The sequence below is a fragment of the Chrysemys picta genome, chromosome 4 (assembly GCF_011386835.1).
Source record: "Chrysemys picta bellii isolate R12L10 chromosome 4, ASM1138683v2, whole genome shotgun sequence".
Taxonomy (NCBI): domain Eukaryota; kingdom Metazoa; phylum Chordata; order Testudines; family Emydidae; genus Chrysemys; species Chrysemys picta.
In genome coordinates, this window is record NC_088794.1 from 24,007,335 (window position 1) to 24,020,772 (window position 13,438).

Here is a 13,438-nt window from a genome sequence, read left to right on the forward strand (position 1 = left end):
CCCGAGATGGTGTGGTGCTCCTTGGAAGTGGGATTAGATCCCGGCACCACCTTCCCCACAAGCAGAGGGCTAAATAAATTTAAAAAGTGCATGCAGTTATGTTCCTGGGCTCTGCAACAATGGCAGATCAGACCGCTGCAGCCTGTTTGTCCCTTCCCCTGGATCTCTGTCTTCCCCTTCCTAATTCCAAGCTTCTCTGCCCAAGTTCTCTCCAGGCCCTAAGCAAAACAGCGTTTGGTGTACTCGGCGTCTGCAACAACGTGCATTCACGCACAGCAGCTGTCCCAGACATCTTGCAAGCCTGGGTTGCCACAACCAGGGCAAAGTCTAGCCCTCAGGTCTGGCTAAACTGGTTGCAGTCTGCAGCAGTTCTCACTCCTCCATGTACACAAAGCATTTGCAGCGGCAGCAGCTCAGCCATACCTCCCCATTCTATCCCATAATGCAGTTTTACTTACTACCCCAAAGTCGCTGGGGCCAGATCTCCAGCTGGTGTCAACTGGGGAAGCTCCATTGAAGTCAATGGCATGATGCTGATTGACACCAGCAGAGAATCTGGCCAACTGATCCCAGTAACAGTGCTGGGTACTACAAGAAAGGAGATCAGGAGTGCTAGGAGGGACATGTACCTACATCTGTGTTTGTGAGGGAGATGCGGGGAGCCCTGTTCTCTAAACCATTATAAAGTCTCTGATGCAAGAGCCACTGCAAAAACGCACACCTGATTACTGCCCAGTAGTCACGGTATTCACGCTAGCAGCCGCACATCAAACAGACAGACAGATTGAGGCAAAACCAGCACAACTGGTGCCAATTGGAGGCTCTAGGGCCTAAGGGGCATTGCCAAGTTTGGGGACAGAGGACAAAGAAAGAAGGTGAAACTTCTAACTAATCAGCCCTGCCCTTTCCTTCCACCCCACCCCACCCCACCACCCCTGGCTGGGAAATTGTAGGCCAGAGCCCCTGGGAAACAGAACCTGGCCAGGAGCAGAACCTCTGGGCTGTGGGAGAGAAAAGCCTGAGTAATCATCTGACAAAATGTGCTGTACTCTAAGGGTGGGGACCTTTGTTTGATTTTCTCTGGCTTTGGCACCCAGGAGGCTGCTGCTGAGGCCTTTATGGGCTAGGTGGGGAAGTATTTACTCTGAGAAGCTGCTTTGAGCAAGAGCGAAACAACAGGAGAAGGAGGGACCAACTGCAGGGAAAGCTCAACTTTCCTCTCGCACGTCCACTCCTGAACAGCATCTACCCAAGATGTCAAACCGCAGCCCTGCTTCCAAGGCCAGGGAGTCGCACGGAGGCTGGGTTTGCAGCTCAGGGCTCCTCAGTCAGCTTGTATATACTGATACAAGGGTGACGAACCCCCCTCCCCCACTGGAATACATCAACGAAGCTCCTTCAGGGTCAATGACGGACGCCCAGCCAGTGTACAGTGGAGTCAATGCTAATGTAGTCTATAAAGCTATGTCAAGTTATGGCCCATGTCTGAAAACTGGGCCCAGGATTTTTTAGTTTCTAAGGCCATGCTCTCTCTTTCCTTGGTTTGTCTGCTTTCTTTTCATCTCACATCCCCTCTGTCCTTGACTGCCTTTTCCCCCTTGCATTTATTCACTGTTCCCTCACTTGCATTATCCCTTTCCCCTTCCTCCAGCCTCACACATCTCTTTAGCCTCGGCGACCTCGACCCCTATTTAATGCTAGAAGTTAGCTCTGCAGCTAATGTGTGTGTGGGGGTGTTTTCTCCACCCCTCTAATTTCTCCCAGACGAGCAGCTGCAGAGACAGCATTTAAGCTCAGGGCATGAGCAAACAGTTGTTAATCACAAAAAGGGTGTGGTTCTTTCTGCTTCCTTGTCCTCTGCCCCAGCACCTTGGAGAGATCTTTAGATCAGTGCCAAGTCTCTCCCCCCTCACCCCCCACTGGTGTCAAAGGCAATTCTGGGATTTGGCCCAGAGTTCATGGAGCAAAAGACTATGGTAGGGAACCCAAAGGCCACTGCACTCCCTAGCTAAATTCCAGTGTAAATTCTAACAAACTTGGAGAGAGCAGAATCCACCCAGGACCACCACCCTCAGCTACGTCCGGTAATTATCTGTCTCCTGTCACCGTAGTATCTGAGTGCCTCATAGTTCGCTGGCTGAGCTAAGAGAGGTGTATGGTTGTCACTGCAAGGCACGGATTAGCTGTCGGAGTCCAACCCCTCCTGAAACCAGCAGCCTATAGCCATGACCCATGCGGTCATGGCTACTTATGCTCGCAGTAGCTCAATGAGAACTAGCACTAGTATGAGGGGGTTTGCCTCCTGAGCCGGGCGTGTACACAGGATGGCTCAGCCAAAACTGGGGAGCTGGTAGATATGTTTGGGGAAGGGGAGCTGAGCCCCCCTCTAGCCTAGTCACCTGCCACCTATGTGTAGCAGTGTCCACAGGGGATCTGACGACAGATTCACATCCTGGCTTGCTGGGCATGTCATTTGCTAAGTAGACAAGCCCTGTGACAACAAATGGGCATCAGGGCTCGGTGCATTAGGCAGCTGTAATAAAAGTTTAAAGAGAGTCTCAGCTGGGATCATTCCTTTGACCAAATGGTTCCAGCACGTTAATTACAAAAGTCACCATGACCCCATCGGGGAGCACTGGTATGTAGCACTCAAATATGTCTCTATTTTAACTCTCTCTTTTCTATTTCCTTTTCCTCTTCTTCCTCTCTTCTTTCCCTTACGGTTATACACTCTAGTCTCTAGGAGAAGAACTTTGCCACGGCGGATTCAAGTATCCAGGCAAGAAAGGAAACAATTAAGGCATTAACTCTTACAACCTTTAAAAATAAACTGTCACCAAGTTATAAAAATCCCTCAAGGCCCGAGGGTTTCTGAGATCGAGCTGCTGCCTTAACAACAATTTTTGGTGTCTTTCCCTAGCGCAGAAAGCTTGAAGCGTGCGGAAAGCCCTAACGTGCCACTGTAGCGTTTTAAGGGTAGGCATAGCCTCGGTTGCATTTAATGATCCCTTTTAATACCCTAAACAATTCCCCTCTTTGGTATTTCCTCCCTTTATTACCTGCAGACAGTTATGTTCCACTTCAGCTGTTTGCCAAACTCTACAAGAGCTGGGGGGAGATCAGAACCACAACTTAAAGTGTCACTGTAAAAAAAAAAATCAGTGTAAAAATTGCATCCAGGGGCTCCTGACTTGCTTCTCAGTATCTCCAGACCAACTGGGCTCCATTTACAAGTAGAAAGGTCCTGGGCCAGATCTCCAGCTAGTATAAACCAGCATAGTTCTACTGGCTACAGGGAGCTACACTGATCTGCATCCATCCCATTGTTTGCAACTGCCAGCCCTTGGATCTGAGAGTCAAGCTGGGGTATTTCCTTCTTATGCATCACAATCAGGCATGAAGGGTCTGCAGGTCAAATTCTGCTTTCTCTGACATCAGTGCAAACCCCCTTGCCATCACTGGGTGTGCACAGGTGCGCCAATTAACTCTGATATTGGAATTTTGCAAACAGGGCAGGTGAAGGTGCATGAGGAGTTGAGTCCAGCTTGCTCACTCTTAGCTGTGCCAGTGTGGCAGGGCTAACAGGTGTTTAATATGGTAAAGTAGGTTCATCAGCTCTGGCTCTAAATATTTACCAAGAGCTGATCCGTGGGAAAGAAGGGGCCATTTTTCCACAGTCATTTGACAAACAGAATCACACCTTAAAGTGTGAAATAGATTGTAAATGGTGTTAAAAGAAAAACCTGCAAGCTGTTTATCATGTTGATGACATCAGCCTAGCCATGTGCAGGTGAGTTCCAGCTGTACCCTCATTCTCCTCTGATATGCCCATGTAATTCCCATGAACTCTAATGTGATGTGTGCCTTTGATAGGAAGAAAGATCCCACATGACAACTGCATGCAGCTTAAAACACGGGCCTCCATTTTTTCCAAGCCATTGCAGAAAAAAATTCAGTAGAACGCTCTTGCAACAAAAAGCGTCCCTCTTCCCACCCCACCCCCACCACCATCACCTTCAACACACCCTCCATCAGTATGGAGGGAGTGGAAGGTCTCTGCCAGCAGAGAAAAGCTGTAGCAAGACTGAGAATAAGAGATCCCCCCTTCTCCTTGACTTCATTAGGAGTTTTGCCTGAGCAAGGACTTTGGGGTGGGGTGGGGCCTTTTTACCCTTCTATAGTACCTTCCCACTAAGGAGCTCACTATATAAAAGCATTAATGGATAGCTGACTAAAGAAAAAACGAGGCAGCGGTGGGATATTCCAGTTGGTGAGATACCACTGGAGATATCAGGGCACTAAGATTCTAGATGCGAAGTTTAGCTCTGCTAGCCCAGGAGCAGGGACGGTTCCTAAACCGAATCCTGCAGCAGGGACTAACGCTGTGCAAAATGTTTGCAACGCCAAAGCTCCAAAGCAGGGGAAGCTCGTCTGGTTTGGAGGCTCCAAACACCAGACTCGCTCCCACGGCTCAGAGAGCTTTGCTGAGACTCTTGGGCCTGCAGAGAGAACCCAGGTGCAGCCCACGACTAAGCAAAACCCAGCTAGATGAGAATGTACAACAGCTAGCATGTCATACATCCACGGGGATGCTAATCAGGGCCACGCAAGCATGGCTGCTTCGAAGAAGGGCACCAGCCAATTGCAGGGTGCGAGGCAACAAAGCCAAAGAAAAATCATGTGATTTTTGCATATAATGCTCAGCCTGATTTCGCTAGGACACCAGCAACACTCTGCTTCTTGTTCAGCTGGCTGGAAACCCACCAGGAATGAACACTTCACTCTCGCTCACTCAACTCTCCCGCTCAAATAGGGAAAGGTGCCCCCAAGAGGCAGGGGGACTTACATTGGGACACAGCTAGCGCCAAATCGTTCCCAAACATTTTGCCGGATCGCTTTTGGGAGCGTCTGCTGAATGAGCCAATGGGAGTTTTAGCATTCACTTTAACGAAAGCTGGACTGTGGCTCTCAGAGGTATGCCCAAACCTCAGCTCTAATCATCTTTTGGGGGAAATTTGGATCTGAACAGTGTGCTGCAGGTCCAACTCCGTGCAGAACATCAATACACATAAGGCCTACGGGAGGTAGTGTGACCTAGTGGACAGAGCACTAGACTGGGACTCAGTAGACCTGGGTTCTGTTCACAGCTCAGCCACTTTGGCAAGTCACTTCACTCCCGGGGCTTCTGTTTCTCTCTCTGTGAAGTGGGGAGAATGGTTCAAACCTTCTTTGTAAAGTGCTTTGAGATCTCTGTATGACTAAGAGGTAGGTATTATTTGTATTATCATGATCCTCCTCCGATGAGTCAATGAGATCTTTGATATTGACTTCAACAGACTTGGGATCAAGCCCTTTGAAAGCAAAGAATAAACCTACCTTAAACAATGAGCTCATTAATTAAAATTAAATCCGCAGCGAAACAGGTTGGGTTAGGGCAAGCTCAGATAGCACTCCCAACTGTTGTCGACTGCATGCAAACAGGCAGAAGTGTTAAGTAGGGGACAGGAAGGCCTGGGAACATGTGGGATTGTAGGAAACCTCGACAATTTTGGGGGTTTCACAAAACTTGTTTGTTTCCCTAGGCTCTCTCTCTAACCTTCATTGAACTAACAACAGCCCAGAAATCAGGGAGCGTTCCAAAACCAGATTCCAGTTCTGTGTCTCCGACCCTCCTGTAGCAGGAAGTTTTAGACCTCTCAGCAATGAAAGCGGAGAGACCGCACACTGGAGAAGAACCTGGCGTATTTTAGCAGCCCATGTGGGATTAAGGGAGCCAAAGTGGTCTTTAACGCTGCTGTCTCTTTCCAGCATCCATAAATGCTTTTGGAGAAGACAGGTATATCCCACTGTCAGGCAAATCAAAGTGGATAAAATCAGATTGAGCCTGAACCTTTGACCAAACTACATTTCTTCCTCCCCCGCCCACCCCCCCCAGTTCTTTCATCCCTATGCTGGCTCTGTATTTTGGGATCCAGTTAGGAACATAAGCTGACCCCCTGAAAAATCATGAGGAAGAAAGGCTGTTTCCTCTGTATTTTGAGCCCCAGCAAGAGGGAAGATCCCCAGAAATTTCACAAGGGAGCCCATTCTTTCTAGTTTTCCAGCCCAATCCTGCAGACCTGGTGGGTACAAAGAAGCTTTGGATTAAACTATCCAAATTTATGGATGTTGTTGGAACATGTCTGAAGCCCCCATAGGATAGGAGAATGTTAATAGGCTGCTCCTATGGAGGGTTTTTTGTTTTTTAAAATAGAAGGAGACTTTGGAAAGGAACTCAGCAAACACATCACAAAGGCTAAAAATAATATTTAACAATTGGTGGCACCTTTCATCTATGGATCTCAAAGCACTTGGCAAAAGTTATGTCCATTTTGCAGAAGGTGAAACTAAGGCACGGAGCATTTAAGTGACTTGCCCAAAGTCACACACGGAGTGAATGCCAAAGTCAGGAACCGAGGAGTCCGGCTTCTCGGTCTGACGGTTTAAGCAGAAGACAACATTGCCTCCCATTAAAAAAAACCAAAACAATTATATATGAAAAAAATATTACTAGCTCTCTCTTTCTTTCTCTCTGTGCCCAAAGGGAGCAGGACAAAGTTACTAACCCCCCTAATGTGGCCCTTTGGAGATCCATCCTGCCTTCCTGTGTCCTCAGCGCTGGCCCAATGGCTCAGCTCTGGAGAGCACCCAGCACTTCATTCTCAGAGGGCTAAAGGGAGACGGAGGAACAACTGCCTGTGGGAGGCAGGCCAGTGAGAGCACGAGGTAGGTAAATGTATCAATGAGGAGGATGCCTCAAGGCATTAGGCTCCAAGGAACATTGGCTGAACTGCTTTGCATAGTAAGAATGCGGGTGACGGGGCAGCCGGGGCTCTCTCTCCTTGTGCCAAGTTTCTGGTGCTGCCTGGGAAGGGCCACATGACAAAGGCAGGTCCCGGGCATGTTTTCTCCTGTACTCAGAGGCTAATGGTCCAATTTATGACCCCGTTGCAGCAGGGAGCGAGGAAGCAGCCTTGCCAGCAGGGGGATTCCAAGCCCCATTCTCCAGCTGATCCCCTCCATGAGCTGTTCCCACAGGGCAGGAGAGAGGCAGGGCTGGGACCCCATAGCCCCATTAAGGCACAGTCCTCCATTCGGATATCAGAGTTCATGAGGGCCTAACAGTTCTCCTCTTGCACCCTCCCCCCCGGGGGAGACATTTGAGACCATGCCCATGGAGCGGAGCATTTGGCAGGGGGGCTGGCAGAGAGCAGAGGGAGCCTAGGATTGCCAACAGACCTGAATTATAAGGGACAGCCCTTCTTTAAATAAAAAATCGCCTGTCCCTTACTAAATCAGGCCGGGACGCCTTTTATCCCAGGCCACTCCAGTGGCGCTTACCCCCGGCTGCAATACGAGATTAAAGGCATCCCGGACTGATTTAGAATGTGATGGGGAGGCTGCTGGTGATGTGACCTGACGCGCAAGGTCGCGACGCCACTCAAAGTTGGCTCAGCATCCCTGCCCCCAGCAGGCACATCCCGGATTTTTGAAAGACAACATTGGCAACGCTGAAGGACCCAATTTCGAGACTCTCTGCGTATCACATAGGCCAATGCCCCAGCTCTCTGAGCCTGCACCATGCCGTGAGCCCAAGGGATCTGGCGGGCCACAGAGATCTCAACGATCCCCAATTGCAGGGGTGGATTTGCAGGTGTCGCCCTTGGTAACTGGTTCAGCAGCCCCCAAGGCTGGCCTTATGCCCGGTCGTAAGAGTCCCAGGGGGAGAGAGCCGAGGGCTGAGCTGCTTGGCCCTGCCTACTTCTCCCACACATTTCCTCCCCAGTTGGGACCAGCTGGTCAGAGAAGCAAGAGCGTCTAACCTGGGAGCAATGACACAAGGCCTCTGAAGCCCAGAGACTCAGGTCAGCTAAGGACCAAGAGAGGCAGAAGCTTTTGCAAAACTCACCTGCAACTCTTGAGTCTGCAAACCTTGGCCTGGAAAGATTTGCAAATGAGCACCCCAGGGAAAGACTCAAGTTTCCACCCATTGTGCAAGTTCTCCCCATGTCCATGCTCACCTCCCAAAGCTCACCTGTTAAATTATCCCTCCCCACTCCCCTGACCCTCCCCCCCCCCCCCGACTTCTCAGCAGGAGTTCTCCAAAGACCCATGGCTGGCTCAGCTGTCCTCTCTACAGCAGCCTTTGCTCTTCAAAACTGCTGCAACGACAGCCAGGCTTAGCTCTCCCCAACCTCAGGCCTTGGCTCTAGTCCCGTGGTCGCTATGCCACCTCCACAGGAGGCTGCACTACAGCACCCCTAGTGGCCAGGGTCCTCAGGTGCATCAGCAATCACGCCCCTGCTGTCTGTGAAACGTCCTGCTTGGATCCAGGGTTTTGGTTCAGCTGCTCAGTATGGATTCAATGTGCCCTCCAAGTCTGTTTGGAACTGGAGTCTGTGTCTGGGCCCATCCCTGCTCTCCAGCTTCCCCTATCTACACAGCTCCCCCCAGCCACCCGGAAAGAGAACCCCACCTCTTCCACAGCCTCCATCCTCATCCCAGATAAACCCTCTCTCCCAAATAAGGGTGACAAGTCGCCAAAGCTCCCATGTGGGAGAATTAGCTGGAGACCCCTTCACATTTTACCTCACACTGGCTCCCACGAATCCAAGGGCCAGGAAAACTCAGTCGGGCCAGATCACCATTCCCAATGGAGTACAATAATCCCTGCTTTATCCTGCTGCTCCTCACCAACTGACTTTGAGGTTCTCTCTCAGTCCCTTTCTTCTCACCTTGTGCTGGACACATGCGCTCCAGACCCCTGTCTGACAAGAGCATGGGGTTACTAGGATACCACTGGCCCTGACGTCCCAAGGAGACAGGCACTCTAGAAATACTATGGGTTACCTCGGATTCACTGGAATCGGCCTGAGGACAGAGTCAGCTTCATCTGATTGTGAATGGGGAGCACCTGGAAATGAAGGCTGTCAAAGTCCAGCAGGTTGGGTACGAAATAATTACCAGCCTGTTTGCTCTGCCAGCCAGACATCTGGTGGCGAGAAGGAAATGAGATGGTTTTATTGGGGGCCATCAGATTAACTATGAAAGTGGATTCTAGGTGTTCCCGTAACCAAACAGGGCTAAGGGAGAAGGGGCCACAGTAAACCAACCCAGGACAACCTCACGGAAGGCAGCTCACAGCCAAGGTTTCCACAAGTGATTAGTGATTCCAGGTGCCTCCATTTTGGGGTGCTTATCTTGAAATACCTTGAAGGGGCCTGGGTGCCAGAGGGTTCAGCACAGTCTGTAAAAATCCATCCGTCTCTCACACACGTGGACAAACTCCCTCTCTTTAAGGCTGTTTGAGGGGGGACCGGGGGCAGAATTTGGCCCGTGATGTTCAGGACTCATAAGCTCTTCATTTGAGAGCTGTCCCTGGTTCTGGATCCAGGGGGGTTCTGAGCATGCTGAATTGAGAACAGGGGTGCGAGGCATACTAGGCCTGGCTTTTTGCTCCAGGATGGAACGAGCGGCATACACGATCAAACAACATCCTGTACCCTCAGGGTTGTGGGGTCACCTCCCAGACAGCACAAAACTGACATGGGCCAGTACAACGCCAACAACGTACTGTGAGGTTCGGGAGTCCCTCAAACACTGTAGCCTCACAGACTTAAGTGATCCAGACCTGTCCTGTTCACTCAGTGCATCTCCTGGACATGGGAAGAGCCCAGACTATAGACAGGCCGGTTGGACTGATTTCAGCAGTGGAGTACTGTTGGTGATCTGTATGTCTTGTCTAGGTTTTCTCCACTTCACGGGGGCGGGGAAGGATAGGAATCTCAGGATATAGAATCCAATCTAGTTCCCTCCCTTTCTCTCCTTTTCCTAAGAAACGGTCACAGCTGCATCCCCTTTGTGCCCCGAAAGCTTTAGTGTCAATGCGCTGTATTGATCTCTGATGCAAACTCCACTGACTGCCAGGGAGGCACATGGCCTGTTAAGGATGGTAGGGAAATATGTCTGGGTGCTGTTGCATTTAGGACTTTGAGAAAAGATTTTTCCTTTCTCTTCTGTCCTTCCATCTTTCATTGAACCTTGCAGACAGCCTTCCTCCTGGGCAAGTCTCTTCCTAGCTGACTTTTCCACAAGTTATCGTTGGGGTATTAAAAAAAGAGAACACAGATCAGTGTTCCTTCCCTGCCCCCTCCAACGACGGCAAATACACAGATCCCCACTCATTTACCTCCACCCGATGCAGAGATTCTTGGGTGACGGAGCCCCTGTTCGGTGCCGTCTTTGATGTTCACACAGATTTCTGCAGCCCGGGTCAAGCCGCCCTCTCCACCTGCCGTCTCTCCATTCCCACTGGGAGGTGAACAGCAGAAAGGGGAGGGAAGTGGCGAGCTGACCGTCTTAATTAAGCACCGACCTGTGTGTCCCAGGGGAGCGGTGGAGCTTGGTGTTCCCCATCAAAATCCAGAGAGCCCCTATTTATATCAGCACATGCCTCCCCCTGCAAGTCGCTTGCCCCGCAGAGACGCCTGCCCATGAGAAAGCCGGTATTGTAAGGGATTTGGCATCAGAGGTGTCATTTGTGTTTCACTAACCGAGCATAACCATAAAAATCCCCAGACACAGAGCCAATTTGCCTTTGGCACTGAAAAACGTGAAGGGCAGCCCCGAGACACAGGCGGTCTGATTAAAAGGGTTAACAGCACCCACTGTCCTTTTACAAATACGCCCCCAGCCGTTTGCATGCCCAGGTTAGCTAAGGCAGTCACTGAAACCTGGCGATCTGTATACCAACAATTGTCATTATTTATATAACCGGGTATCTAACAATACTTAACCCTTCTATAGACCATCTACACGAGGTTCTCCAAGGGCACTTATTTAATCAATGCACATAATTATATCAATTAAGCCCTTGCATACTCCCAGACACAAGCGTTATTGTCTAAATTTCATAGCTGGGTAAACTGAGGCATGGTTGTTTTTTGAAGTCAGTGGTCATATAGCAATGCAGCTAGATACAGAACCCAGGAGTCCTGACCCCCCCAGTCCCTCATTCTAATTTCTGAAGGCACCAATGAGAGTTAGATGCCGACTCCCATTGACTTTCAGAAGGAGTTGGGTACTAATTCCCATTTGTGTTTTTGGATATTTCCCCCCTAGGATTGTAGGACTCATCTACTGGATCAATATCTTTTCCCGAGGAGTGGCTGATCCCAGCTGCTTCAGAGGAAGGTGCAAGAAATCCTGAAGTAGGAAGTTTTGGGATAACCTGGAAATATCTCAGAACCACCCCAGATATTTCACCAGGTCATTCAAAACAAGGGGGAGAAAAGGCCAGGTGACCACGTCACAGAATCAGCCAGCTGACCTCAGATGACACAGGACAGGAGATGAGAGAGCAAGGGCTGGATCAGAGCAGAGATGGAACAGACCTAGGAGATCTTAGGGTCCGGGTGTACCCTCCAACACCATGGAGGGTAAGTCACACATAACACTGAAGCGAGACTATCTTAGCCGGACTTACCCGTTAGGTGTGCAGAGATGTGCAGGTTCTCAGCTGTAGCATCGATCCAAAAAGAAGGCTAGAAAAGTTCTTCCCCGTCCCTTCAGCGTCTCAGGCAGGCATGGGGAGGGGACAGAGAGGCGGATTGGGGGTGCAAGACTTGGCTCGTGGGGAGTGCTGGGCAGGGGGGTGGGATGAGAGCCCTACCCCTGCATCACTCACCCGGACACTGTTTGCAGGAGGCCGAGTGTGCCGAGAAACATCAGCCCTCTGAGAAGTGCCACCAGAAGAGACCTCCACGGGATGGAGGAGGTGTGGGAAAGAAGCGGTGGGCTATGGAGAAATGCACTCAGCTAAAGGCATCTGTCTCTAGGTACGTACCCTGACGCTGAGCGCTAGAATGCAAAGTGTTCAGCAAATGCCTCCTTTGCCCATTATATCTAATTCCTTCCTTATTTACCTGAACAAACAAGCAGTGTGCTTACCTCAGCTGGAGGTGTTTGAATAACCTAGCCCAGGGTTAACCCTTTAGGGGGATGATCCTTCATGCACGTGCCCTTGTTGGGACTCAGAGCCGGGAATCTTTCCCCTTCCCCCCTTGCCCACCCTCCCCACAACACCACTGCCTTGCCCGTCTAACCTTTAACCCCTTCAAAACCGCTGCCAGTATGATGGACCCTGGCTGCCAGCCCTGTTCAAGAGAGGAGACCCAGGGTCCTCGTAGGCTGGTGTGGAAGGGGGATAAGAAGGTTCCTTGCTACGTACCCCCAGATTACGTGGGCGGCTTGGAAGGGAGGCCCTTCACTGTTGTGAGGGCACCAACACCCACTGGTGCCATGGGATCAGTGCTGCCCAGCTGGGTGACATACAGAGCCCCTTCTCCTGACTCTAGTGGAGCCTCTAATCCTAAAAGTCTCCTCTAGCTCTGTTGCACCCTTTGGCGCAGAACCATCTCCTCCGATTCTGTTGGCTCCTCTTCACATAGATCCACTCCCCTTCCGGTCTCATGGGCCCAGTTCTTTCTTTGGAACATGAGCTACAAAACGCGATAAAGCTATCCCCGCGCAACAGATGCTGAGGGGCCCAAGCTGAATGGCAGCAAATTCAGAATTAAGGCTTCTGCAGCCACCCCTTAATCAACTCAAGTGTCCCCAGCACTGCAGAGCCCTGCTCCGGTGTGTGACGTGACCGGGCCCGCCGCTAAGGGGTAAATGGTAATCAGCAATTATACACTGCATGTCTACAGTATCATCCCTGCTTAGCTCTTCACCCACTGAATTGCTGCTGCATATGGGACAGACTATGGCAGCTGATTGACAGGATAGGGCCGGGGAGCGAAGACGAATACTGGGTCTGAGTCTCCCACACCAGGGCGAGTCAAAAGCAACTCCGCGAAAGCCAGAGGAATCAAGCCAAATGGCGAGAGGTAGCTCAGGCCCACTGCATCCAGCTGAAACCACAAGTAAAAATGAGCTTGGGAGGACGTACGTAGCTATATCGCAATTCAGCCCGGACACCAGGGGCAGAGTAAGTCCTGCAACAGATGTCTGGATTGGCATCGGCCCATCTATTGCACTTACCGGCAGCATCCCACATCCTTCTAACCAATTCTCAGGATCATGAGTGCAGAAGTCTTAGCCCCCTGCTCCCGCTCACCCAAGCTTTTATCGGAGCCCTGCTTTCCAAGCAAGGCTCCATCTTTGCTTCTTCAGGCTGATGCAAGTCCCATCCCTAGTAACTGTCCAGCCAGCCAGTGCAGAGGCTCTGTGAATGATAAGCACTGCAGGGCACACACGGCTGATAGGCTCACAGATGTTTGTTTACATCCTTGAGCGCACACCTCCCCTCGTCCCAGTCACAAGAAGCGCTCGCCTCATGGGCTGTCACATCAAACAAAAGTATGCATGGCACACGCCAGGTGAGCACATACTATTT

General features: G+C 50.7%; 1 protein-coding gene across 3 annotated transcripts in view; it reads right to left on the minus strand.

The window, feature by feature from the left end:
• SPDEF (SAM pointed domain containing ETS transcription factor) overlaps nucleotides 1-12,636 on the minus strand; it is a 28,004-nt gene extending 15,368 nt beyond the window's left edge. Inside the window, exon 1 of one of the 3 annotated variants that reach the window (XM_065591678.1) lies at nucleotides 11,525-12,636. The gene's annotated coding sequence lies outside the window, so the exon portion shown is untranslated. Of the gene's footprint in view, nucleotides 1-3,059; nucleotides 4,091-8,628; nucleotides 10,255-11,524 lie in introns of those variants that run through there. The other 2 variants (XM_065591679.1, XM_065591680.1) reach the window with 2 other exon arrangements.
• Nucleotides 12,637-13,438: the final 802 nt, after the last annotated feature.